The sequence below is a fragment of the Pan paniscus genome, chromosome 1, assembly GCF_029289425.2.
Source record: "Pan paniscus chromosome 1, NHGRI_mPanPan1-v2.0_pri, whole genome shotgun sequence".
NCBI lineage: Eukaryota > Metazoa > Chordata > Mammalia > Primates > Hominidae > Pan > Pan paniscus.
Genome location: NC_073249.2, coordinates 121,034,900 through 121,061,237, shown reverse-complemented (window position 1 = coordinate 121,061,237; position 26,338 = coordinate 121,034,900). Strand labels below are relative to the sequence as shown.

At 33.5% G+C, this 26,338-nt stretch overlaps 1 long non-coding RNA gene across 6 annotated transcripts in view; it reads left to right on the top strand.

Moving 5' to 3' along the window:
* LOC117974878 (uncharacterized) overlaps positions 1-26,338 on the top strand; it is a 172,625-nt gene that overhangs the window by 129,341 nt on the left and 16,946 nt on the right. For 2 of the 6 annotated variants that reach the window (XR_008626046.2, XR_008626047.2), the window contains exons 7-10: positions 9,708-9,851; positions 13,660-13,781; positions 22,268-22,305; positions 23,555-23,626. This is a non-coding gene — a long non-coding RNA (uncharacterized LOC117974878). Of the gene's footprint in view, positions 1-9,702; positions 9,852-13,659; positions 13,782-22,077; positions 22,104-22,267; positions 22,306-23,554; positions 24,038-26,338 lie in introns of those variants that run through there. The other 4 variants (XR_008626041.2, XR_008626042.2, XR_008626045.2 and 1 more) reach the window with 4 other exon arrangements.

Genomic DNA, 26,338 nt, shown 5'->3' with positions numbered 1-26,338 from the left:
TCATTATTCACAGTATTTATATTCTTTTTTTTTTTTTTTTGAGATGGAGTTTCACTCTTGTTGCCCAGGCTGGAGTACAATGGGGTGATCTCAGCTCACCGTGGCCCCCGCCTCCCAATTTCAAGCTAATCTCCTGCCTCAGCCTCCGAGTAGCTGGAATTACAGGTGCGCCACAACACCTGGGTAATTTTTTGTAGTTTTAGTAGAGACGGGGTTTCGCCACATTGGCCAGGGTGGTCTTGAACTCCTGACCTCAGGTGATACGCCCACCTTTGCCTCCCAAAGTGCTGGGATTACAGGTGGGAGCCACCGAGTCTGGCCGTTTTTAGATTCTTTAAGGTCGCCACAAACATTGAATCAGCAAATACTGAACTACTGTTCCTAAGGGAAATGCAGGGTTAGGATCTTTAGAGCCTCTAGTCATATATTGGTCAAGTGAAACACCATTTGTCGTGTATAGATTCCTTTGCCAAGCGTCCATGTAAAACAAACCACTGTCATCAGCATTGAAAATCTGCTCTTTTATAAAACCCTTTCTTTGTATACATTTCACAGGTATTTAAAAAATTCTTCCACATCCTCTTGATCTGCAGAAACTTCCTCACCTGCAAGTTAACATTTTTCATGCCATATCACCTTCTGAAACATGGAAGGCAGCCAGTACTAGCCAGAGTGTTTAACATGACAATAAATTTCTTTGCCTTTCAGCCTCACAACAATTCTGTCCACTATACTTTTTTGAAATCAGTTGTTGTCTCATGAATCCACAGATGTAGCTGCTTTTCCATCTTTCATGTACCGTGGTGTTACTTTGACACTTTCTGGAGCAGCCTTACATGCAGATCCATGAATTTCCTCTTCCTTTTCTGAATATAAGGCATTGTTGATTCATTAACATTGAACTCGTGGCCAACAGCACTATAATTCATGTGTGAACAATGCTTATCTAACACCAGTATTTTCTCCATAAGGCACATCACATCTTTCTTGCACTTGGAAACACCAGACACCACATCAGCTTTACTTGAAGGGTCATTTAAAGTGGCAAAGTTGTGAAGAAAAAGCACAAAAAAATGCAAATATGTGATAGCAAATAGATTTTGAAAAGCAAACTTTATTACACTTCAAAAGTTGAAGAAGAAGACGGAGCACTGTCTCATTCGACTTGAACTGGGAACATGTGAGTTGGGTGATTTAATTTTTTTGTCAGTTCTGCAGATGTATGGAAATGACTGCAAATGCATCAAGAATGTCACTTTCAGAGGTTCAAATACATTTTAGCCAGTAGGCAGATTTGCATATACAGATTCTGCACATTATAAGGATCAACTCTATTTTGCTGTTCTTTTACAATTTGGGGATATTTTATAAAATTTTATAAAGTTGTATTATACCAGGAGAAAAAAAAACAGTATCAATTATATTGAACACTTGTCTATCTAGTCCATATCCATTATCGAAACTATCATTGAATATATATTGTTTTTGATTTTATGATTTTTCTTGTGGATCATTTTCATTCAAAGACTTATTGAGGAAATCTCAGAATATTAAACAGAATAAAGTATCTGACTTGAAATATTTGTGATTTTGTTTTATTATGGTTTGGTTATTTTATAAATATAAAATGAAATATTTAAAGAAGTATGAATTATGTCTATTTTCTCCCTTTATAATATAGAAAATATTTTCCAAACACTGAATATGTTTGAATTTCAGAGCTACTAAGAAATAGTAAACAATGTTCACCACAATGGAGATGTCCTAAGCAAACCTTATGGGAAAGAATGTTCTTAGTGTAAAAATACCCACATCTTCCCAAACCACTAACTATAGTTCCCACCTTTAAACCAGTTTTCCCTTATTAAACACAACTTTAATCAACTGGTAAGATTTCTTGCATTAAGATGTGCTAAAGAAGGAAAATGTACAAAATAGGAATTAAGATATGAGAAAGCAAATCTCATAGACAGTATTGTTTTCATCTTTATTGATTTTTAAATTACTTAAGAAATAGTTACCTATGCAGATCTTCCTGTACTCAGTCCTGTAACAATTTCTTAAGTAATTTAAAATAATTTGAGTAATTTGAGTCTGTTAAGACTCAAGAGTTAACAGTTTTCCAAAAATGGTTTGCAGAACTTAAGCACCTCTGACAGGTTAAGAATTTCTTGTAGCAGGGATTCAGTGGTTAAAATAAGTGCTAGCAACTCCACATATGATGTTCCTCTTGGATATTCAAAACAAATATTAAATATTCTGAAGTATCTTGTGTTCAACTGAGTTTACTCTGTCGAAGCCAGTGTTTCACAAGTTTATTTAGTTAGAAATACACATTTAAGAAAGTGCGAATAATGATTACATTCCCAGGTTATGGAATCAGACTGCCAGACTTTGAAGCCTCGTTTGACTGCTCAATATCTCTGTGAACCAACACAAACTTTAACCTCCTTTCAAATCAGTTTATTCATTTATAAAATGAAATAATAACAATATTTACCTAGAGTTTTGTGACAATTCCATAAGAATAATGCCTACATGTATTAAATTACCACAAAGCATTAGTTAATGCAAAAAGAAAATGTTCTTCTGTAGAAGACAGTTTGGGAAACATCATCAAAGCATATTCAGTGAATTTAATCCTTTGTTTTTTATTTAAATTTATTTCAAAATTGAGTTACATAAATCTAATCCTGAAACTTAGATACAATTTACTTTTGTGGATAAAGACAGTGAACCTTAGAAAGACCAAATGACTTGTCCAAGGTCATACAACTCATTTGTGGCACAATTAGATTAAGAAATTAGACCTTCTACTTGCTAATTGAATGATATTTTCTCTGCACTTGGCTGCCTGTAATATACTCAGATATTCATATATTGATTCCCTTTCAATCTAAGGGAAAAGACACTATGCAAAGGGAAAGAAGTTAGGAAATCAATTTTCTATTACATTAGTCATTAATACTATCAAATAACAGGCTCTTTTATCACCAGTCCCTCCTTATCATTGAAACACTGCAAAGTTATGGCCCACTATGTCACAAAGATTATTTCCTACCCAAAATACCAGGACACAAAACCTTGCATTTTGCCAGTTTGTGCTTCTGCTCATAGTATAGTATTTATTAATTATAATTTAAATTTTATTTTACTAGTATGTTATGATTTCACATTCTACATACAATCAGTTTTAATTTTAAAGTTATTTAACAAAGGCCCAAAAATCTACTATTTCCAGCATTTATATTTTGTAATTTATTTTGTTATTTTGGTAAGTAATAAGCTATATGATACAGATAATCATTTACCTATTTCGGGTTAATATTAACACATCCATAACCACAGTTTTCATGTATCTTTTAAGTCAGTCAATTATATGACTGATTATTAAATGATATAAATCTCATTACTTCAATATTATTTCACATAGCTCAGAATGAGAAATTCTGTAGAAGTCAATATTGACTAAAACATATATAAGACACCTACAAATTTGTTAGATAATGATGACTATGCCAACAGAAACACACATAAATAACTTGAGCAAGAAATTTATCTTTCAGAAGTCCAATAAGCATATGTAAATTATGCAGATTTTAACATCAATAAAGCAAATTGAAACAAAATCTTGCTCAGTAGAATTATTAATGTAAAGAAGGGAGTAACTACTTGCACAAACTGATTTAACTGTGTGGCACACATTTCCTGTAAGGCCAATTGGACAGTCTCCCAAAGGCTTTACAAAGGGTTACAGAAAAGATGTTGCTAAAACAGTGCATATCACAAAGTTGATTATAAAAATCCAGATTTAGAAACTACCAAAGTTGCCAAAAGTAATAGTATCGGTTAAATACGTGATGGAAAATAGAATATAATTACCATTTTAAAAAAACAGTGGAAAAAAATTATTACTATAAAAATTTGCTATATGATTCCATTTTCAAACTAGATATGTAAAGCTTAGATTAGGTTACAGAGGGTAAGACATTAACAATACCAGTTTCTAGGTAATGAGATTGTGAATGTATTTTTATTTTCTGGCTCTTGAATAGGTATTACTTTAGTGAGAGAGTTGTGTCTTTTTAAAACTCACAATACCTTAATTTATATTGTACTATTTCCCCATATGGAGAGATAGGAGGTATAAAAATCTAGTTATTGTTCATTTTTAATTACTGTGAAAGTATTATTACAAAATTATAATTTAAAACTGATTTTACCTTAGAGATACCAGAGAAACACATAAGTAGGTGGACAGAGTTTGCTTCTCACAATTTGTTAAATACATAACCATAAAATTTGAATTAAGAATAACTTTTACTTAAGTTAGTATCTTCATCATTAATTTCAATCTTACCTTAAATGATTAATAATATATATTAGTCCTTAATTGATAACTTAGCATAACCTTTTAAAATTCTTTAAAATTCTACTTGGAGTAAATTAAGAATGACATATTCTCTTCTCCATTCCATTTTATGAATTGTACACACAACATCATCATGTGTGCTCTGTAAAAGACATCTTTCTCCTCACATTCTTCTGTTATCTATCTGTATCCCACAATAAATGCTCCCTCCATTCTAAGTCTGCACATAGAAATGAAATAAGGTTGTACCTGGTCTCCTCTGCCAACTAACTAAATTTTTTGTAATGATTTTATTTAAAGCAAATCTTTGCATGTGAGAAAATCATCATCACTTTAGCTTTCATTCATTGAACAGACCATTTTTGCAAGTGTTATACTGTCATGTATTCCATAAGCAAAGCACCTTACACGATTGGAGAAAGTAATGGTAAGGCCAGCAGTCATGACGATGCCCACATAGTAGGTGAGCACATAGGGAAATAAAACATCAATGATATATTGCCTTATTTTATTCAAAAGGGACTGATTATTTGGAGGCAATTTATACAAGTATGATTATAAAATATTAATATAGCTCTTGTACCTGTACTTCTCAACTGGAAAATAACAAAGATCACACCAAACAATGCTCTTTATCCTCCAATGCTATTTTCATCTTCACAGTGGCATTTATCTAATACTTCTTATAAAATATGTTCACCTGTTACCCAATAGTAGGAAAGAAAATATTCTTTGCATACACGGTATGACAAACCCTTTTTAAAAAATAAGATCTCTCAAACTCTTTGGAAATGGAGGAAAAGGGCAGAGATGATCTTATTCGTGTTAGCAGAAATTTGAACATATAAGTTGCCAGGTTGTTCTACCTACATGTAATCCATCTTCCTGGGAGTCGCTGACCTTTGCAAAGGGCACTTTCCTCAGAGCTGCCTAACCTCACAGAGAGAAAATTATCTCTTAATACCCTTGTGTTACAAATAATTGAGATTGCCAACATATTTTTACTTCTATCATCTTATATAGGCATCATAACTTGTCATTTATTTACCCTTCAAATTTTCTAATTTTATTTATATCAAAATATATATTTTACCTTCGTTTTCTACCATATACACAAAAAAGATCATTATCCTTTAAATAGTCATTCTAATATGTGAATATATACAGCTTCCTAAGTAGGTCCTCAAGAATAAAGTAATCTATTTCTAGTTCATGTTTCTTATGCTTGAACACATTTCAAACAGAATGCTTTCTCAACAATTGAAATAGGAAATAGCTATCTGTGTTATATAAAATATTTAACCTCTGATTACTTTCAAGAGTATTTTTTCCATTACATTATAATCTTTCATAAAATATTATTTTCCTTCAAAATAATATGGTCATGTTTTTATTGCTTAAATTCAATTTCAGTGGCACAGCACTAGTACATTTCTATACACAACACTTAAGACATATTTTTATTTCAGAATAAATTACTAACAGACTTCCAATAGAAGAAAGGAAATGGATCTGGAATTGAGCTATCACCACCTGCACTTATCCTTTGTACTCTCACTTCACCTCCATTCTAACAAACATGTGCTTTTATAAAGGCTGTCCTTTTGTTTTAGCCATCTACAATACCCTTTTTAAAGTATTGATTTTCTTTTTTTAATTGTTATTATACTTTAAGTTCTGGGATGCATGTGCAGAACGTGCAGGTTTGTCACATAGGTATATACATAGCATGGCGCTTTGCTGCACCCATCAACCCGTCATCTACATTGGGTATTTCTCCTAATGCTATCCCTCTCCTAGTCCCCCACCCCCCGACAGGCCCCGGTGTGTGATGTTCCCCTCCCTGTGTCCATGTGTTCTCATTGTTCAACTCCCACTTATGAGTGAGAACATGCGGTGTTTGGTTTTCTGTTCTTGCGTTAGTTTGCTGAGAATTATGGTTTCCAGCTTCATCCATGTTTCTGCAAAGGACGTGATTTTCTGATCGCTGAAGTTTTTTTACATTGATGACAAATTTCCTCATTATTAAATTCTCCAGCAGTTTTTCAATTTTACATTGTAGTATTCTCATTGTAACTCTTACTTTCGGCTTCTAATCTCTGTATAACTTTTACCATCAGAAGGGGGGTGGTAAATATGCTTCCATTTTCAGACTAACCGATGAACAGGTGACAACTGCCTACTAGGAAGAATTTGAAGCTGCGTCTATACATCTTAATTTCTTAAAGTAACACCTCCCAGAAGTTCTCTAACAGAAATAGTCGCTTTTTCCCATTTGCACAGCAAAGCAACTTGCATAATCCTTTATCATAACACATATCACATCCTACTCTAAGTTTAATTTGCATGACAATCTAGCTCATTAGAGAAGCTTTGAGCCGGAGTCTGCACTGTCACCTCTCTGTTCCCTGTTCCCTAGCCCATTGCCTAGCCCACAGAAGCCACTCAACAAGTGCTTTTGAATAACTGAATAAACTAAAAAATGGATGAATATATACCAAATTATCTACAGCTTTGATGTCTAGGCTTAAATTTTTTTGACAGTTTGATAAAGGAATTTGATCAGAAAAAAAGGCTGTTTAACAGTATACCATTATATTGATCATCAAAAAATATATTGATTTGACTTAAAATTTAAATAAAGATGCCTTCATATTTGTGATATTTCTGTTGAGAAGAAGGAAAAAAAACTTAATTTCCAGAAATACCAGCTTCCTCCAGCACAACCTTCTGAGAGGAATGAGCAAAATGATGCAAATGGACACAGTAAATGCTATTTTATCAATTATTATATTTTATATCATTTCAAAATCACAATATTTGGAGATCAGAAATCATATTTTACTTTTTTGTACATACTTTATAGGAACTAATAAAAGATTCCAGAAAATGTGACCAACTCAGAAAATGCTTGTTAACTTGCCTCAATACACTGGCCATTCTCCTTGATTTATTGCCCAATTTTTCTTTAAAAAAATAAAAATATAGGGTGAGGGTTTGATAATTATTGGGTGATAATCATGGTAAAAACAAATAGATAAAGGATATCTTCTCGGATCTGTTTTGTTTCTGATTAAATAATTATATTACTTATAATTATAACTGTTAATATAATTATAAATTATCAATGCTTGATCATTTGTAGTATCAACAAAGCTACTAGCAAAGTCACTACCACACACACACACACACAACGGAGATAGCAGCCATTTGGCTATATGTCGGACTCATTTGGTTGGAGGAACTTTGGATTTATCTGCAGGCAGATTTATGAGAAGTATTTTGGAGCATTACCTATAATTAAAAGCTAGCATCTCTTTGTTTCATTGTCTTAAATGTGCAGCTATCTATATCAGAAACAGATAACACAGTTTACTTCAAATAATTATCATGAAATCTAAAAATAAAAAAGGAGAACAATTGACCCCATTGCATAACTTGCTATAACATTTTCAGGTTTTGATTGTGTGTGTTTGTGTAGGTGTGTGTTGAGTTTTCATATGCTATGTCCTGAATGTTTATGTTCTCCCAAAATTCATATGTTGACATTTTAACCCCCAGGTTGATAGTGTTAGGGAATGGGGACTTTGGGAGGGTAATTAGTTTATGAGAGTTAAGTAATGGCCATATGAAAGAGGCCCCAAAATGACCCCTCATATCTTTTGTCATGTGAGAACACAGTGAGAAGGCACCATCTATGAAGCAGAAAGCAAACTCTCATTAGACACCGAATCTGCTAGCACCTTGATCTTGGACTTCCAAGCCTCCAAAACTTTGGGAAATAAATTTCTGTTTTTATAAGCTACCCAGTCTATGATATGTTATAGCAGCCCAAATGAACTAGGACACAGCATGTTTTTGCCATTTTCATGAGAAATTTCAAGTTCGTTTATTTAAATTTCACATTGCATTATATTTTTTTAATAATTTTATAGCAAGAAAATATTAAAACTACTAGTCGCTTTTGACTTTACACATTGCTATATAAGTGTATGTGTGTATATATAGGTATACATATATATATTTAAATCAGAAATATAGTTGAATTGTTCTTTCATAATAGAGTGTGTTTTGAATTTCTTCAAAGTAGTTCTAAGTTATTCAAGTATATTTGTTACTTGTGATTATATACTTGAAGGCCACTAAATATAATATCTCCTATACATCTTTCAAGTAAGGTTAAGTAGAGCAAATTTTGAAGCAAATTTCCAGTGACAATTCTGATTTTGCACATCATCTGTAGCTCAAACTTAGCAAAGTAAATATAATTTGATTTTAAAGGAAGAACAAATTTCGTGAATACTTATTTTATTTTACTTAAATTTCTTAAAAAATTACAAAAAAGGGAAGTACAACATTGTTTTCCACTGGGAGTCACTTGATCATATGAGTGCAACCTTCAAAACGCCTATGGTGACAGCAGGCATTCTATCAGTGATCTCAGAAGTCACATTCTCGAAGCTACATTTCCTATCAGTGATCTCAGAAGTCACATTCTCAAAGCTACATTTCTTTTCTTTTTTTAAAAAAAAATCTTATTTTCAACACACCCTCTGTGGCAAATATTTCTACCCCTTTTCACAAAGGTTCAATAATCAACTTTTGCACCTCTCTAAAATATAAAATAAAATAGAAATTTACACCTTTAAGTCAGATGATGAATTTACCCTGAAAATATCTATTTTTTTCTATCAAAACCCAATTCAAAATGTCAATCATTAATGCAAAAAAAGTTAGTTGACTCATTCTTTGCAGTATATATTATAATTCATAATTTTTTTCTGTTAGGTTTTATATTACGCATTGTAATAATTTAAGAAGTTTTAGACATTTAGTGATTTAATTTTTTTATTCTGTGTGCCTTATTTAAAATACTGAGATAACTTTCAATGGAAGTTTTTCCTTTAAAAGATTTCAAATCTTAATTTATGACCTTTTTAATCCCATTTTCTTCTCTTTTATTTTTTAAATTGACATTGGCACTTTGTCATAATCATTTTTTAAATAATCTTAATAATCTCAATGTACAATTGTAGGAAAATAATGACATTTACCCACTGTCTTTTCAGGACACGATAGTACCTTTAATATTTGTTGCACAGTTATTTTTCAGCTATTACATTTGTCACCAATCCCCTGCCTTTCTAAAATTCTTTTTTATTCTGTATGTAAGGTAGGATTTAATGTCCCTGGCTTTGTAAACTTGTCAAAGACTATAGTAAACACTCTCTTTGAACAACCTAATTCTTATATTGCATTCCACCAGGAGCTCAAAGCATGAATGTAACAATTATAACTACTCACTGAAAAACTTTTTTTTTCTCTTTGAGACAAGGTCTTCCTCTGTGACCCGAGGTGCAGTGCAGTGGCTCTATCACAGCTCACTGCAGCCTCAACATCCCTGGCTCAAGCAATCTTCTCACATCAAACCCCTGAGTACCTGGGACCCAGGCATAAACCACCACATCTGATCTGAAAAGTAAATATGTGTTCCTATATGGTCTTTATTTCTGTATGTATATCACTATTTGTATTTATTATTTTTAATAAGAAAAATGTAAAAGTTCACAATACAATAGTTGCACACATGATTCCAAGGTGAGTAGAACATATAGATTCTACTTAGAATAGACACACCTCTTACCAATGTGTTTGTTATGACATCCTAGAAAAATAATTGGACTTTACTTTGATTCATGTTTGTGTTCTGACTTGTCTAATTACCAGCAAGATAATCTGTTCTTAGAACACATCTGTGGGGCTATTTTGTCAATGTTTGTGGTCCCCTAAATTTTTATGTTGAAACTTAATCACCAACATGATGGTGTTGGGAGGTGGAGCCTTTGGGAAGGTTATTAGATCATGACAGTGGGTCCCTAATAAATGGTATTAGTACCCTTATATGCCCTTATAGAATAAACCCAAAGGAGCTGATTCACTCCTTTTACCATAGAAGGACAGAGTAAGAAGGCTCCATCTATGAACCAGGAAACGGGCTCACACCAGACACTGAATCTGCACCCTGCTAGATCTTGAGTTTCCCCAGCCTTCAGATCTGTGAGAAATAAAATTCTGTGTTTATAAGCTACCAGTTTATGATATTTGTTAGAGCATCCATAACAGATTATGACAAGGGCTCAGACTTACTCGACTTTACAATACAGAAACTCTGAGAAGTTGTTTATCCTGTTGGTAATTAGACAAATGAGAACACCAACACAAATCAAAGTAAAGTGCAATAATTTTTCTAGGATGCCATAGGAATCACATAAGTAAGAGAAGGTGTGTCCGTACTAAGTGGTATCTATATGTTCTACTCACCTTGGACTGTGCTAATAAAAGTGTCTAATGTATAGGAAGACCTCATAAATACTAAAAATTATAGCTGATACTAACTTCATTAGGTAATTAATATACTAATAAATTGTTAGATAAATAATAAGAAGCCCTTAAAACATGTAACCTAAATCATTTTACAAAAGGGCCTTGTCATTCTTTACTGAATATGCATGTAATTGATCCAAATACAGAAGCGCACATTGCGTATCTGAGAGCTTATGTCACACTTTTACTCTTCACTTATATTGCCCTTAATTTACTGCCTTACGCTACTACTTCTTCAACCTAAGGTAATAATTTATATAAATCTATAATACAAAATGGACCCTTTTAGTAGTGCTGGTTATAACTAATATATGAAATATTAATATTGTTATTAGTCAAATAATTAACTTTCTTTTAGCCCCAGGAAATTACTGTAGTTTTTTTCAGGATGGAGACTATTTTTAATTTATTGCAATCATTCTACTAAGGTATCAATATTGTACACTCTTTCTCCCTAATATTTTCCATATTCAATGGAATGAATAAATTCATTTTTTCTGTTGTATAAGTAATTAAAATAAGCTTTAATTTGAATAAAAATCTTAGACATTTAGAATGCACTAAACAAAGAGTTATTTACTTATTTTCTCAATTTAATACTGGTTAAAAAATTACTTTCCATTTTATTTGTAAGACCCTATATATTAAGAAGAAAATGGACCAATTTCATTTTTCAGTTTGGAAGCTAAATTATGTTTATTAATCCTCAATTTTAATATATTTACTTCAACAGTGTCATCCTTTGTTTTTATAATATTATTCACTGCAAGTGAGTAAAAATACCTTTTCATATCCTTATCTGAAATTATTGTTTCCCTGAGGATCATCTAATCTATTTGTCCATTTTGAGGTCTTTTATAACACGAATTTATTTACTAATGTTGATTTAATGATTACTAGTGTTGGACATAATAGAAGCTACCCAAGCAATGTCAACATTTAGGAGCAAAATCTGGAAATAATATTAATATATATTATAGTATAATATGATTTTTATATATATAATTTTAAATATAGACAATATATAATTAGTTCCTACATGTCCATAATTTAAATGTCTCAATTACATATACAATTACATGAGCAGCCATTTTAAAAATAAGTAATACTAATGGTAAATATATTTTCAAACATATTCAATCTTCTAAAAATGAACAGTGTTTATAATTTTTTTCTTGCACACTTAATGCACACATGCATACACAATCCCTCATCTTCCACATACACACGCTCTTTATATATACATGTATTTTTTTTTCTTTTTTTTTTTTGAGACGGAGTCTTGCTCTGTTCCCCAGGCTGGAGTGTGGGGTGCAGTGGCGCGATCTCGGCTCACTACAACCTCCGCCTCCCTGGTTCAAGCAATTCTCCTGCCTCAGCCTCCTGAGTAGCTGGGACTACAGGCGCACGCCGCCACGCCCGGCTATTTTTTTTTTGTATTTTTAGTAGAGACGGGGTTTCACCTTGTTGCCCAAGCTGGTTTCAAACTCCTGAGCTCAGTCAGTCTGCCCGCCTCAGCCTCCCAAAGTGCTAGGATTACAGGCGTGAGCCTCCGCGCCCGGCCCACACATTCTTAAAAAAGATGTTGAGATATATACTTTAACAAAGTTGAAGACCAACATGACAATATGTACAAAGAGTTTTAGAAATATTACTAATTTTAATTCTAGTAAAGCTACCAACTCATCCAATAAAAATAGCATAAATGCCTTCAAAGTATTAAAAATCTAATATGTTCAGTGCTGTCTTATTTGTGATCACATAAGTAGCAAATAAGCTTAATGTTCAAGATAGAAGATAAATAAAACATTGTTTCTCTATGTATAGAGCTTCAGATATCACATTTTCAAAACTGCCTAAAAATAAGATATTGTACATAATCATAATATAATTGTAAGTAAAAAAGGCAAGAAGTAAAACTCTGTGAAGTAGAACATTAATTTTTCTAAATATGCATGTACATTTATGTCTAAATACGTAGACAATAAAAATACTACCTTTTTTTGAGTAGATGCTACCAGGTGATATTCACATTTTTAAATTCACTAAATTTTATTTCTCTGTATGTATTACATTTATAATTAGAAAGAAATACATATTGCCAAAAAGACTAAAAAGGTATGTTTTTATATTCGAAAAGATAGTGACATGTAAAGCATAAATAAATTAAATAGAACAGTAAGAATTTTTGTTAAGCTGAATTTAAATCAGTTTTTACAAGTAAACCTCTGCGTAAAAGGTGTATATAAAATGAAAAGATAAAGTGGGCAACAAAAGAGAATAGGCAGTCCACCAAAGTTATACTTTAAATAACTATAGTATAAATAACTAGTAAAAATGAGGAAATTGTTCATAATTGTAAAAACTCAAAAAAAACATGTTAAATGTTTACCTCCAAATTTGACAAAGATTATGTAAAACATGCGTACTACACAATGTTAAAGGGGTAAAATGAAATGGGAAGTCTAATGCACTACAGTTGAGAGCTAAAATAAGATGGTATTTCTATAGAAAAAAATTTCAAAATGAAGAGTTTGCCTTTAAAAATACAGATATGTATATAAGTATGTATGTTTTCTATACATGGAGAGCTAGTTCATCATAGTGGTGAAGAGCATTATCTATGAAACCTGACATCTTTATCTCAAATCACGGCTCTTCATTGATGAGTTTTGGGTCCATGGGCAACCAATACTTTATTTGTTTCAGTTATCAAAGCTCTAAAACGTGAATAATGATCATTCTTACCTAATGGTATTGCTGGGAAAATTAGATGGATTTACATATGTAAAATTTTTAGAACAATCCAGCAAATGTTGAGCACTCTATACACGTTAACTATTATTACTATTTTTCAGTAGTATTACTGGTATTATTAGAATTCTTTTTTTTCCTTTTTACAGATGGAGTCTCACTCTGTTGACCAGGTTGGAGTGCAGTGGTGCAATCTCAGCTCACTGCAGCCTCCACCTGCTGGGTTCAAGCGATTATCCTGCCTCAGCCTCCCGAGTAGCTGGGACTACAGGTGTGTACCACCATGCCCTGCTAATTTTTTTGTATTTTTAGTAGAGATGGGGTTTCGTCATGTTGGCCAGGCTGGTCTGGAACTCCTGACTTCAAATGATCTTCTCACTTTGGCTTCCCAAAGTGCTGGGATTTCAGGAGTGAGCCACCATGTCTGGCCTTAGAATCCATTTTAAATGTAGGGGAAACAGATCTGTTTAAAGAAGGATCAAAATGCCCATGTAAGGAAGAATAGTTGGAAATGTAGACTGGCTTCATATCTCCAGAGTTTTAATATCTTACTAAAATCCATAATCAATCCCACTCTAGTCTTTGCTGAGCACTGTTTATCTTTTATTTGTTTAAAACCGATTTGCATGACCATTCATTGATTTTCCCATGACTGCACCAAAACTGTCCAGGTATATTTTGCATACTAGAGAGCAACAAAAACAAAATAAATGAAGAATCTATGGAAATAATATGTAAAAATTGACATTTTTATTATGTCATTTTGTAAAAATTATTTATAGTTTAAAGAGATGTCTCTCACTCTCTTGCTTTTCTGTCTCACCTCCGGGAATTAGAATCTTCCTTTCCCTCAAGCACAACTATATTTTTTGAAGCAGAGGTTCAAAAGAATATTGCTTGGAAAATGTGTTCTCCTTCCAGTCTGTCCAGATTGTCCTCCTTCCTAAATCAGTTTCATTTTGGGGATTCCATTTATTCAGGAGAAGTCCACTCTCTATCTATAGAACTGTGAGTTTACTCTGTGACAACTTCATGGCAATTTATGAAAATATTGGACAAGAAGTCTAATATCTTAACATAAAAGGAATACACCAAAACCAGATGTATTTTTATAGCCATGATCAAATATATTTATACAGTATTATTTACTGTGGTAAATAATTGGAAACCAGCTAAATATCCAACAACAAAAAAATAAACTATGTGCAGCCATAAGATGAAATATCAATATATTAAAAATAAGTTTTTGAAGTTATAGTGCCAGAAGTTTTTTTAACAAGTGTACTGTAAATGTGTCTCTGCGTTATGAAATCTACTATACCATATAGGGTTGTTTGTGAGTATACAAAGGGAGAAATTGAATATGTCTTTGCATGTATAGGACCAAAACAGGTTTCAGAAAACATACTATATTTTTATGGGGGTTATATTTGGTGTCTGGAAATTATGGAAATTATGGAAAATTGGGTGTCTGCCTATATTTGGTGTCTGGAAATTATGGATTTTTTTCTTTATTATGTTTTTGCATTTTCTACATTATTTTTAATAAGGAAATATTCAGTAGCTCAAATTAGCTACTCTTATATTTCTGATATAAGGTTAAAAATTTTAAAATAGGCTTTGTGAAACTTAGGCATGAATAAAGTTAAAAATCTGTTGACAAAAAAAATGATTGTCAGTATCATTCATAATGAGGCAATTACAAAAAGCATAAATATTATTATACATTCAATCTGTAAAACTGAAAATATTAAGAATATTTGTATTACCCTATATACATGAAGATGTGGGGCAAAAAAAGCACACTCATGTAAGTGCTGGGGACAGTTAATGGATGCAGCATTATAGAAGGCAGGATGGTGAAAGCAATACACTTCTGAATGTATATAATCTTTTGCCTAGAAATCCCACTTTAAGGAATTTATAATTTTTCTAATAAAAAATTATGTATAAAGTGATTTACTAACTTTAAAGCTGTCACTAATCATAAAAATGTATAAAGATAAATATATATGAATCATCCCTGTGATATGTTTTCCCACTAGCAAAAATCTTACATAAAAACAATGCAATGCTTCGTACTTATAAAAAATATGTGAAGTAGTAGTTAAGAGGTAGAATATCGACCAACATATTTGTTAAGAAAAACATCTGATTTCAGAATAAAAAGTAAAATTTAATTTCAATCTTTTATAAAAACAATTATGTAAATTTTTTATCTGCATAGAAAATTAAGAATACACTAAAAATCTTTTGACAGCAGCTATCTGAGTAGTATTGATTGAGGTCCAGAAATTTTTACTTTCTACTGTTTTGTTTCATGGTATATATACTACCTTTAAAATAGTATTATTATAGTTAATAATAATAAGACAACAAACATGGCGGCAGGGCACGGTGGCTCACGCTTGTAATCCCAGCATTTTGGGAGGCCGAGGTGGTCGGATCACGAGGTCAGGAGATGGAGACCATCCTGGCTAACACGGTGAAACCCCGTCTCTAATAAAAATACAAAAAAAATTAGCCAGCCTTGGTGGCGGGTGGCGCCTGTAGTCCCAGCTGCTCGGTAGGCTGAGGCAGGAGAATCGCTTGAACCCAGCGGGTGGAGGCTGCAGTGGGCCGAGATCGCAACACTGCACTCCAGCCTGGGAGACAGAGCAAGACTCCGTTTTTTTCAATGAAAGAAAAAGAAGAAAGAAAAAGAAAGAAAGAAAGAAAGAAAGAAAGAAAGAAAGAAAGAAAGAAAGAAAGAAAGAAAGAAAGAAAGAAAGAAAGAGAGAGAAAGGAAGGAAGGAAGGAAGGAAGGAAGGAAGGAAGGAAGGAAGGAGAGAGAGAAAGGAAGGAAGGAAGGAAGGAGAGAGAAAGAACAAAAGGAAAGAGAAAAAGAGAAAGAGAAAGAAATCAAACGTCATATTCACTGGCATTAAATTTAGAGCTGATTCATTTTTCTTAATTAGTATGCTGAGTATGTTATTGTCTTTTGAGACTGAAAAATTATAAATGCCATCTCTTTTTACCAAGGGAATAAACATCTACACATTCATAATAATGACCTGTTTTGTTCAGTCATACTTTTTTACTGTTAGCCTGAGTTTCACTAAATCCTCCTGTGTAATCTGGATGTTATACAGAATAATAAACATTTTATTGCATTTAATTATTTTTGCAATTGAAAGCTCACTCATGCTTTTCATTTTTACTTTTTTGCTTTTAAAAATCATGATTTTAATCAGTCAGAGGGAATTCTTAACAAGATTTAAGAAACACACCTAAAACACTCATATTCTGGAGGTAATCAGAATACTTAGAAGAAATTAATACTCTAACCATGAAAAACAAAGGGTCAGCGATGTTGGATAATAGTTAACATATTGGAGGTCAGCTTCAGATATAAGTCTCAATAATATCCAAAAACTAAACATAAAAATCCTCAAATTTCAATTGAGGGTCGTAGGGTAATTATTACAATATCTTTGTTACATCAATTATTGCATAAAAAGAAAGCTATACCAAATCCAGAGTAACATTAAAATTGCAATTATTGGCTACTCTTTGCCACCACCACTAATTTCAAAATAGAAAATGTATGTGGCAAAATAGTATCTCACTGTGTGTAAATATACTCTACAATTACTTCATTTTCTAAAGAAACTTTCATGAATAGTATGATCCATTACTAAAAATAGGCAAATTAATGATACAACTTTATACTCTAGAAAATCCTAAACACACACACACACACAAACACACACACAAATAAACTCACCAATTCTTCACTTATATCTCAAAGAAAAAAGGGTATCAATAAACCAGTGACTGTTTCTCCAAACTGATATTTCCTTATTCAGTATTTTTGAATATTAACAGGAAACATTAGCTAAATTTGTTTTCACATGAGCTATAGGCACTGCACATAAAAGATAAAATAGGATGACTAACTTCAGTTCTCAAATTAAAGCTTTCCAATCGATCTAATTGTTCTTACTATAATCATTTCTAGGGTTCCCTTCACTCTGTCCCCTTATTGTAAAATGTAATTTGACTTCTATAATTTGATAACCCACTGCTCACCCTGCCCCTGCCCCTCCAACACACAGGCTCACAAAATAACTCTATGTTAAATATGATTTATTTTAACATAAGCATATTATTTTGATGTTCAATTAACAGGACAAGAGGAGATCTAAAATAAGAAATAGTTGTGATGTAAAGAATTGCTTTTTATTTCTCACTGCTCTCTTGGGGAAACCCTGACTATTAAAAATAAGTGGCAAAAGAAGTAACAATTATTTATTTACTATTTTTGCAGCAATTATTAAGACACAAAAGTACATCTTGTTGACATGAGAATCTCATCTTCTAACCGGGGCTCTAACCTACAGATTCACAAATGAGTAACTACATCATAGACTCTGGAAACACAGGCAAATTGGAGTGTGTTTGCATGTGTATTTCCATGGGGGTCCTAAATATTCACTGACTACAAAAAAGTGGGGAAACTCCTTCCACAAAAGAGGTAGTAACTGAATAAGGATCATAAATCATTCTTTATTATTATTTTTTCCTCTGCTGAAAGCAGAAACAATGGTTGCTAGGCTCCTTTTATAAGGAAAGCAAATTGTTTTCATAGTAATCATCTACATCAGGTATTGATTTCAGAATAAGATTCAATTCTGAAATTAATTGTATCGCTTAGAGATTTTTTAAATTATTGAGCAAAAGTCATTATACATGCCAGACTTTTATGCCTTTAAAAGAGATTTAGGAAAAAAGGAAAGCCTTTTATTTTGATGTTCAATTAACAGGATGAGAAGGGATCTAAAATGAGAAATAGTTGCAACCTGAGAGTTGCTTTTTGTTCCTCATTTCTATTTTACTAGCTGAATATATTGTTTACAAAATAATAAAGTTAGACCTAGTGCCTCATCTATTGTCTGGTGTTAAGATAGCAGCCCTAGAAGAGGAGCTCCTATTAAATATAGGTGTCATTTTTGTTCTGTATGCACTTCTTTCTATTCCATACAATTTCCTGAGGGGTGTGAAAATAAACATACTTAAGAGATTTCACAAGAACTGTACTACTTTAAGGTGATATGCTGTAATTTGACCCCACCTGCTAACATTTTTCCTCCAAAAGATATCAGAACTTTTCTTATTGTGTCACTGAGACTTATATTTATATATTGAGCTTTTAATCCATAATTGTGACTGTGTCCAGAGCATACATACAATACATAGTATAAATGTATTTAAGCGGAACACTAATCAATTTTTGTTAATTATAACATTTGAACTTCACTGAAGCTTTATACCACATATTACAGAAATAAAACTAGAAGTCCAATTAAACAGCAGTAAAGAACCCCTGCCACAAATAATAGTAAAGTACAGTTTGTGTCTTATAAGACATGCAGAATGTTTGTCTCAGATAGAACTTTAATATTATTTTATCGTTGGTTAATAGTTTTATTGAGTTATAATCAGGGAGCAAAATGTACATTAAATGATTCAATTTGAGAATGTTGTTTGAAAAGCCTTTATGACTTATTATACAGACATGAAGAAAATAGGTATCCTTTACTTCTCATGAACAAGATCGATCTATCTATCTATCTGTCTGTCTATCTATCTATCTATCTATCTATCTATCTATCTACCTATCATCTCCCTCTCTACCTACATACCTACCTATCTTTTGGACACTCAAAAAGATAGGATCTTTTGACTGTGCTGTGGACACAGTCACAATTATAGATTAAAAGCTCAATTTGTGGCTGGGTGCAGTGGCTCATGCCTGTAATCCCAGCACTTTGGGAGGCCAAGGCAGGTGGATCACAAGGTCAGGAGTTCAAGACCAGCCTGTCCAACATGGTGAAACCCCGTCTCTACCAAAAATACAAAAATTAGCCAGTTGTGGTGGTAGACACCTGTAATCCCAGCTACTCGGGAGGCTGAGGCAGGAGAATCGCTTGAACCTGGGAGGCGGAGGTTGCAGTGAGCCAAAATCATGCCACTGCACTCCAGCCTGGGTGACAGGGAGAGACTCTGTCTCAAAAAAAAAAAAAGCTCAATATATAAATATAATTCATCATACATTCAATATGTTTCATTTATTAATATAAATAAAATTTTTACTTTTTCTGTTCAATTCTTGTATTTCTACTATTTTAAAGCATTACCTAATCATCTCAGTTTATTTTTTGTTCAACTCTTCTATTACTTTAATAATTAATTAACTGCTTTATCAGTCTCTGAGAAAGTTGTGGGAAAATGTCTCACTGTCATTGTGGACTTGCTAGTTTCTCCTTTTAATTATTACCATTATTTTAGGTATTTCTAGTAGTGATTTTAGTAGACTTTTAGTGGACTTTTTTGCTATTAAACATTACTTTTTACTTCTATAATCATGCAAAGGAGGGATTACTAAAATCAAAAAGGAATACTTCCGTAAAATTTACATTTTACTGAAGTAGACAGAAAATAAATAATTAAAACTGATTATTTTGTAATATTGGGGTTGATATTGTATATAAGAAAAAACAAAGCTAGATAAAACAATAGTCTGTAATGGCAAGACTCTTAGAGGAGGTGACTTTAGAACAGAGTCTTGAGGGTGCCCAATCGATCAAATAAATCATGTCACAGTGTTCCAGGAAGTAACTGCAAAGGTCTAGAGAGGGAACCCTACAAGCAATGTTCAAGAATTAGAAACAAGGCTATAATCCTAGCACTTTGGGAAGCCAAGGCAGGTGGATCACATGAGCCCAGGAGTTTGAGACAGCCTGGACCACATAGTGAGACCTCATCTATAAAAAAAGACCAAAAGTAGCCAGGTGTCATGACATGCACCTGTAGCCTTAGCTACTCAGGGGACCAAGATGGGAGGATCACTTGAGCCCAGGAGGTAGAGGTTGCAGTGCACCGAGATCCTGTCACCGTCTTGACTAATGTAAACAATGGGGACAGTGGGATAAACCTGTGAGAGGGAAGAGGCAAGACATGCAGGGATTAAATTTTGGTTTTATTCAATTTGGTACTGAAAGCTACCAGTCCAGGTTTAAATCTTCTCTAGTAGATTTATGTGTGTGACTAGGTGTGCTTTTTCCATTCTTTATGTTAACATAGCCTAAGTCATTTTGCTTTACATGTCTCTTCTGAAGAGCACCTTGCTGTATATTGTTGTTGTTGTTCTTATCTAACCTGTGATGGCCCATTTTTTAAAAATAAGGAAACAGAACGGTGATCGACAAGGTATTCCCTGGATTCAGTTGTGTGAGCTTCAGCAAATTTATTTAAATTATCTAGGCTGTAGTTTCCTCTTGTATTAAATAAGAATCAGTATAGTACTTATATGAAGGGTTTGCTAGGAGAAGTAAAATATTTACTACATGTAAAGCCATTAGAATAGTGACTAGTTCGTGGAAACTGCTAAGTAACTGTTAGCATGTATGATTAAGTGGATTTATTTCATTCACACTTATTGTAATTACAAAATTCTTGCCCAATCCCACAAGCTCACACAATTATTTGTCATATCTTATTTTGAGTTTTATTTTGCTTTGCTAATTTTATTTTAGCTTTATCTTAGATTAATAGATGTAACTATTTTATTTCCCTTTACTCACTCAGAAGCTACATATTGTATTTCCCTTCCATTTGTGGTTACCTAATAAAAAATTTCTTAAAATTCTACTGTTAGAAATAAGAAAAGAGTGTGAGGTGTTTATGAACAACAAGTGTAATGAAAATGTATAAGCAAAATATCAGTGTCACAGCACTCTTATCTCTACACTAGTAACTATTAGTAGTTAGTACACTCAATTATTGTCTCACTCATCCTGATATAATAACCTCTTGTGACATGGACTACTAAAAATAATTCTTAAAACAAGAATTGGGAGAAGTCACAATAAGATATTCTTTTAATCACTGGCTTGAGATGTTTAAGTCAGTGGCTTAATGATTTGAAAGATGCTTTAAGAGTAAATTAATCCCCTTTGCTTCCTGTGTTAAAAAATTGAAGTTGTAGACTCTGTATATTCTAACTTTGCCCGAAAGAACACATGTCCACAGTATTCTTTAAGGGAGGACACCTGGTCCAAGGAAGTATGCTATTTTGAGACAATGGATAAAACTGAATATTTGTTTTGCTCTCCATAGGATTTACCACTTGCAACTTTTTTTGAGGTTCTAGTGTTGTCTGCTTTAGTTCATTGTCCTAAATGAATGGGGTAAATACACTGGAATACCCTGTTTCCTCTAGTGCTGAGGATCCTCCATGTAACTCTAGTTCCAAAAAGAAGAATGTCCAAAATCACTATTGTTAATTTTAGCCCAAAGCTTCATTTATTAAAGATAATAGTTTGCAAGTCAGAGAAACCCATTGAAACTATCTTAAATAAAAGAAAATAATGTTTTTGATGGGAATACAGGGAGAGTACATGAAACCAAAGGAGAGATAACTTACCATTATTTATTTTTGCTTCTCTCTCACCATCTGCTTCATTCTTCTCTGACTCCATGGACTGACTTTCTCTGTTTTTAAAATTATATGATGACATTTCCAGGCATTTACAGATTCTTTCTTCAAAAGGTAAGCATATATTGAAACTGAAATCTTTTAGTAATAATTCTAAATTCCCAGGGAATGGCCATAGGTGCTATCTCATTGTGGTTTTGATTTGCATTTATGTGATGATTAATGATGTCAAGCATGTTTTCATACACCTATTGGTCATTTGTATGTATTCTTTTCAGAAAAGCCTGCTCAGGTCCTTTGCCCGTTTTAAAAACAGGTAATTTATTATCTTGCTATTGAGTTGTTTGAGTTCCTTATATAGTTAATATATTAACCCCTTATTCAGATGTATGGTTAGCAAGTATTTTTTCCCATTCTGTAGGTTGTTCCTTTACTCTGTTGATAGGTTCCTTTGTGGTGCAAAAGATTTTTGGTTTGATTTAATTTATCTATTTTTTTATTTTTGCCTGTCATATTGTGTTCATCAATGGATGAATGAGTTTAAAAAATGTATTATATATACAAAATTGAACACTATTCAGCCTTTAAAAAAGAAGAGAATCTTGTGGCAACATGGATGAACTTGGAGCACATCGTTAAGTGAAATAATCCAGGCACAGAAAGGCAAATACCTAATGATTTGAGTTTATGTGGAATCTAAAAAGGTCAAACTCATAGAAGCCAACAGTCAAACAATAATCACACGAGTCTGGGGGCTGGGGTGCAGGTATTGGGAAGATGTTGGTCAAAGTATTCAAAATATCAGTTTGACTAGAGAAATAAGTTCAAGAGATTTGTACAACATAGTAACTTACAGCTAATGGCAATGGATTGTATACTTAGACATTGCTTACAAAGTAGATTTCAAGCATTCTCACTACAAAACAACAATGGTAAGTATGTGAGGTAATGCATATGTTAATTAACTTGATTTAGCCACTTTACAATGTATACATATATCAAAATGTTATGCTGTACACCATAAATATGTACAAATTTAATTTTCCAATTAAAAAAGAAAAAACACTTACCTGAGAGGCTGGCTGAGACAGAAGAATCTCTTGAACCCGGGAGGTGGAGGTTGCAGTGAGCCGAGATCTTGCCACTGCACTCATCACCTCTCAGGAAAATAAGAGTTAAAACTTATTTTCCCATTAGTTTATCTTACTAACCAACCTAAAATTTCTCTGTTTCATTTTCTGGATTATTCATTGATTTTATCAAAACACCACCATTATAATTCACAACTATAATTCTTCCTGAGACCTATGGTGGTAAATAAACTGTTGCCAGGATCTGAATGTGTCCCTCTTAAATTTATGTATTGAAACTTAATTGCCAATATAATAATATTAGGAGGTGAGACATTTAGGAAGTAATTAAGTCATGAAGGGGAGGTCCCATGCCTAGAATTAGGGCTGTTATAAAAGAGTTTGAGGACATGTGTTCTCTCTTCTGGCTTTTTCATCATGTAAAGACAGTATGTTTTTTCTTTTGCCCTTTTTACCCCTTCTGCCATGCAAAAGATGCAGTAGGAAGACCCTCATGGAAAACGTAATGGTGGCACCTTGATTTTGGACTTTTCAACCTCCAGAATGGTGAGAAATAAATTTTGATTGCTTATAAGTCATCACTATCTGGTATTTTTTTTTTTTTTGTAGCACCAGAAGGATTAAATGAGTAATTGGTACTAGGAGTGGAGTGCTACAATAACAAATTCTTGAAAATGTGGAAGCAACTTTGGAACTGGGTAATAGCAGGGCAGGAACAGTTTTGAAGTGCATGCTGCAAATCACCTAGATTGCCAGGAATGGAAAGTAAAAAGCAATTCTGGTCAAGGCTCAGAAGAGAAAACTATAGAGAGTTTCTTGGTCTTCCTATAGATTATCTAAGTAGCCATGATCAGCAGTCTAGTGAGGTCTTAGATGGAAATAAGGCAATTCTGATGAGTTCTTAGATGGAAATAAGAAATATCTTCTTGGAAACAGGAGGAAGGGTCATCCTGGTTACAAAGTGGTAAAGAACTTAGCTGAATTGTGTCTGTTTGCTTGTATGTTGTGGAAGGCAGACTTTCAGAGCAATCAATGAAGTATATATTTGGTGGAAGAAATATCTAAGCAAAACGCTGAAGGTACTGCATGGCTTCTCTTAATTACTTACAGTAAAATTAAAAAGAGAGAGAAACAAATTAAAGGCATAATTTATTATTGAAAAGGAAGCACACTTTAAGATTTGGAAATTCTCAGCCTGGCTATGTAAAGAATAATAAAGCATATTTGTTAGAGAATACCAAATTGTGGCCAAGCAAGCGTTTGATAAAGACAATGGTATAGATAGAAGGAAGCCAGATTCTATCCAACAGGATAATGAAAGAATGACCCTGAAAGCATTTTGAAGATCATTGAGGCTGTTCCTCCTATCACTGGCTCAGAGTACCAGAAGCTTGAAGGAAAAACAATTTCAAGCGAGGGGCCAAGGATGTCCATGGGACGCCAGGGTTCTCTACCCAGGACTGCCTCAAGTTTCTGCTCCACACATTCTAACACAGCTCTCCTTAACTGCGCTACACGGGGCTTGGGCCATCACTCCATAGGGCACAAGTGGAAACCTGGGTGGCATCCATATGGTGTTAACTCTGCTGATGCACACAGTACACAAGCTGTGGCAACATGGTTACTTCCACCTAGATTTCAAAGAATGTTTCAGAGAGTCTCGGGAACCAGGAGGAGGAGTGTTATGGGGCAGGGCTGCTGCAGAGATTCCCTAATAGCTATGGAAATGCCAAGTGGAGCTGTGAAAGTGGGACCACTGCAAAGAGTCCATACCAAGACAATCCATACTAAGACAAAGAGTCCATACCAAGAGCTGTGAGACTGGAACCATGAAAGAGCCCTCACTGGGCAATGTTTAATGGGGACATGAGGGCAGAATCACTCTTGAGACCTTAAATATGTAGAGCCACTAACATGCAATTCCAGTCTCAGAGAACTTTAGGTGCCTGACAGCAATTGCTGATAGCTCTTGTGTGAACCACATCCCAGAAAGCCATAGGGTGGGGCTTTCCAGGGCCTTGGAGGTTCAACCTCCACAACAATATGTTTCGAAGTCAGAACAAGGAGTAGAAGATTACTTTTAACACTTTAATATTTAATATTGTTTGCCCTATTGAGTTTAGGGCTTACTTTGGAACTGTTACTACTTTTTTCTTTCCTTCTACTTTCTTTTGAAATGTGAACGTCTATTTTCTGCCTTTTCACCATTGTATTTTGGAAGCACATAATTTGTTTTATCTTACATGTTCACAGCTAGAGAGCAATTTTCTTCAGATAAAGTTTAACTTGAGTCTATCCATATCTGATTTAGTTGAGACTCTAGACTTCAGACTCTTGAGTTGGTGCTGGAATGAGTTAAGACTGTTGGGGCTGTTGGGATAGAATAAATATATTTTGCATGTTAAAAGGATATGAATTTGTTGAGGACAGGGTGAAATACTATGGGTAGATATAGTTTAAATGTGTCCCCTCAAATTCATGGTGAGCCTCAATCACCACTATAATGGTATTAAGAGGTGAGGCCTTTAGCAGGTGATAAAGTGATGAGGGCAGAGCCCTCATGGTTAGAATTATAACCCCTTATAAAAGGGTTTGAGGGAGTGGGTTTTTCTCTTTTCTGCTTCTCTGCCATGTGAGGACACAGTGTTTTTTCCCTTTTGACTGTTTTACCCCTTCAGCCTTGTAAGAAAGGCCCTCATCAGACACTCAATTCTAGTACATCGATCTTGAACTTCCCAGCCTTCAGAACTGCAAACAATAAATTTCTACTGTTTAGATTATTACCCAGTCTCAAGTATTTTATTATAGCAGCATGAATTGACTAAGATACCCATAGATAACAGTGGGAGATTACTAAACATTATAGTTTCCCATTAAAATATTTGAAAATGATTTTGAAAATAATTTAATAAAAAAGAACTAACTCTCCTTTTAACATTTATCTTATGTGTACAACTGAAAGTTTAGAGGGTGAAGAAGACATATTGCTCACAAAACTATAAATTTTTACATATATTTAAAGAAGTTAAAGTGAAATAAAGAAGCTGAAAACATTCCCAAGACTTAACATCTATCATTAAGGACAATATTTTTAATTATGTGTAATGAACTCTTGTCTACAGTTAGAAAATTGAATATTTGTGGCCAGGTGCAGTGGCTCACACCTGTATTCCCAACACTTTGGGAGACTGAAGTGGGCAGATCACCTGAGGTCAGGAGTTGAAGACCAGCCAGATCAACATGCAGAAATCCCGTCTC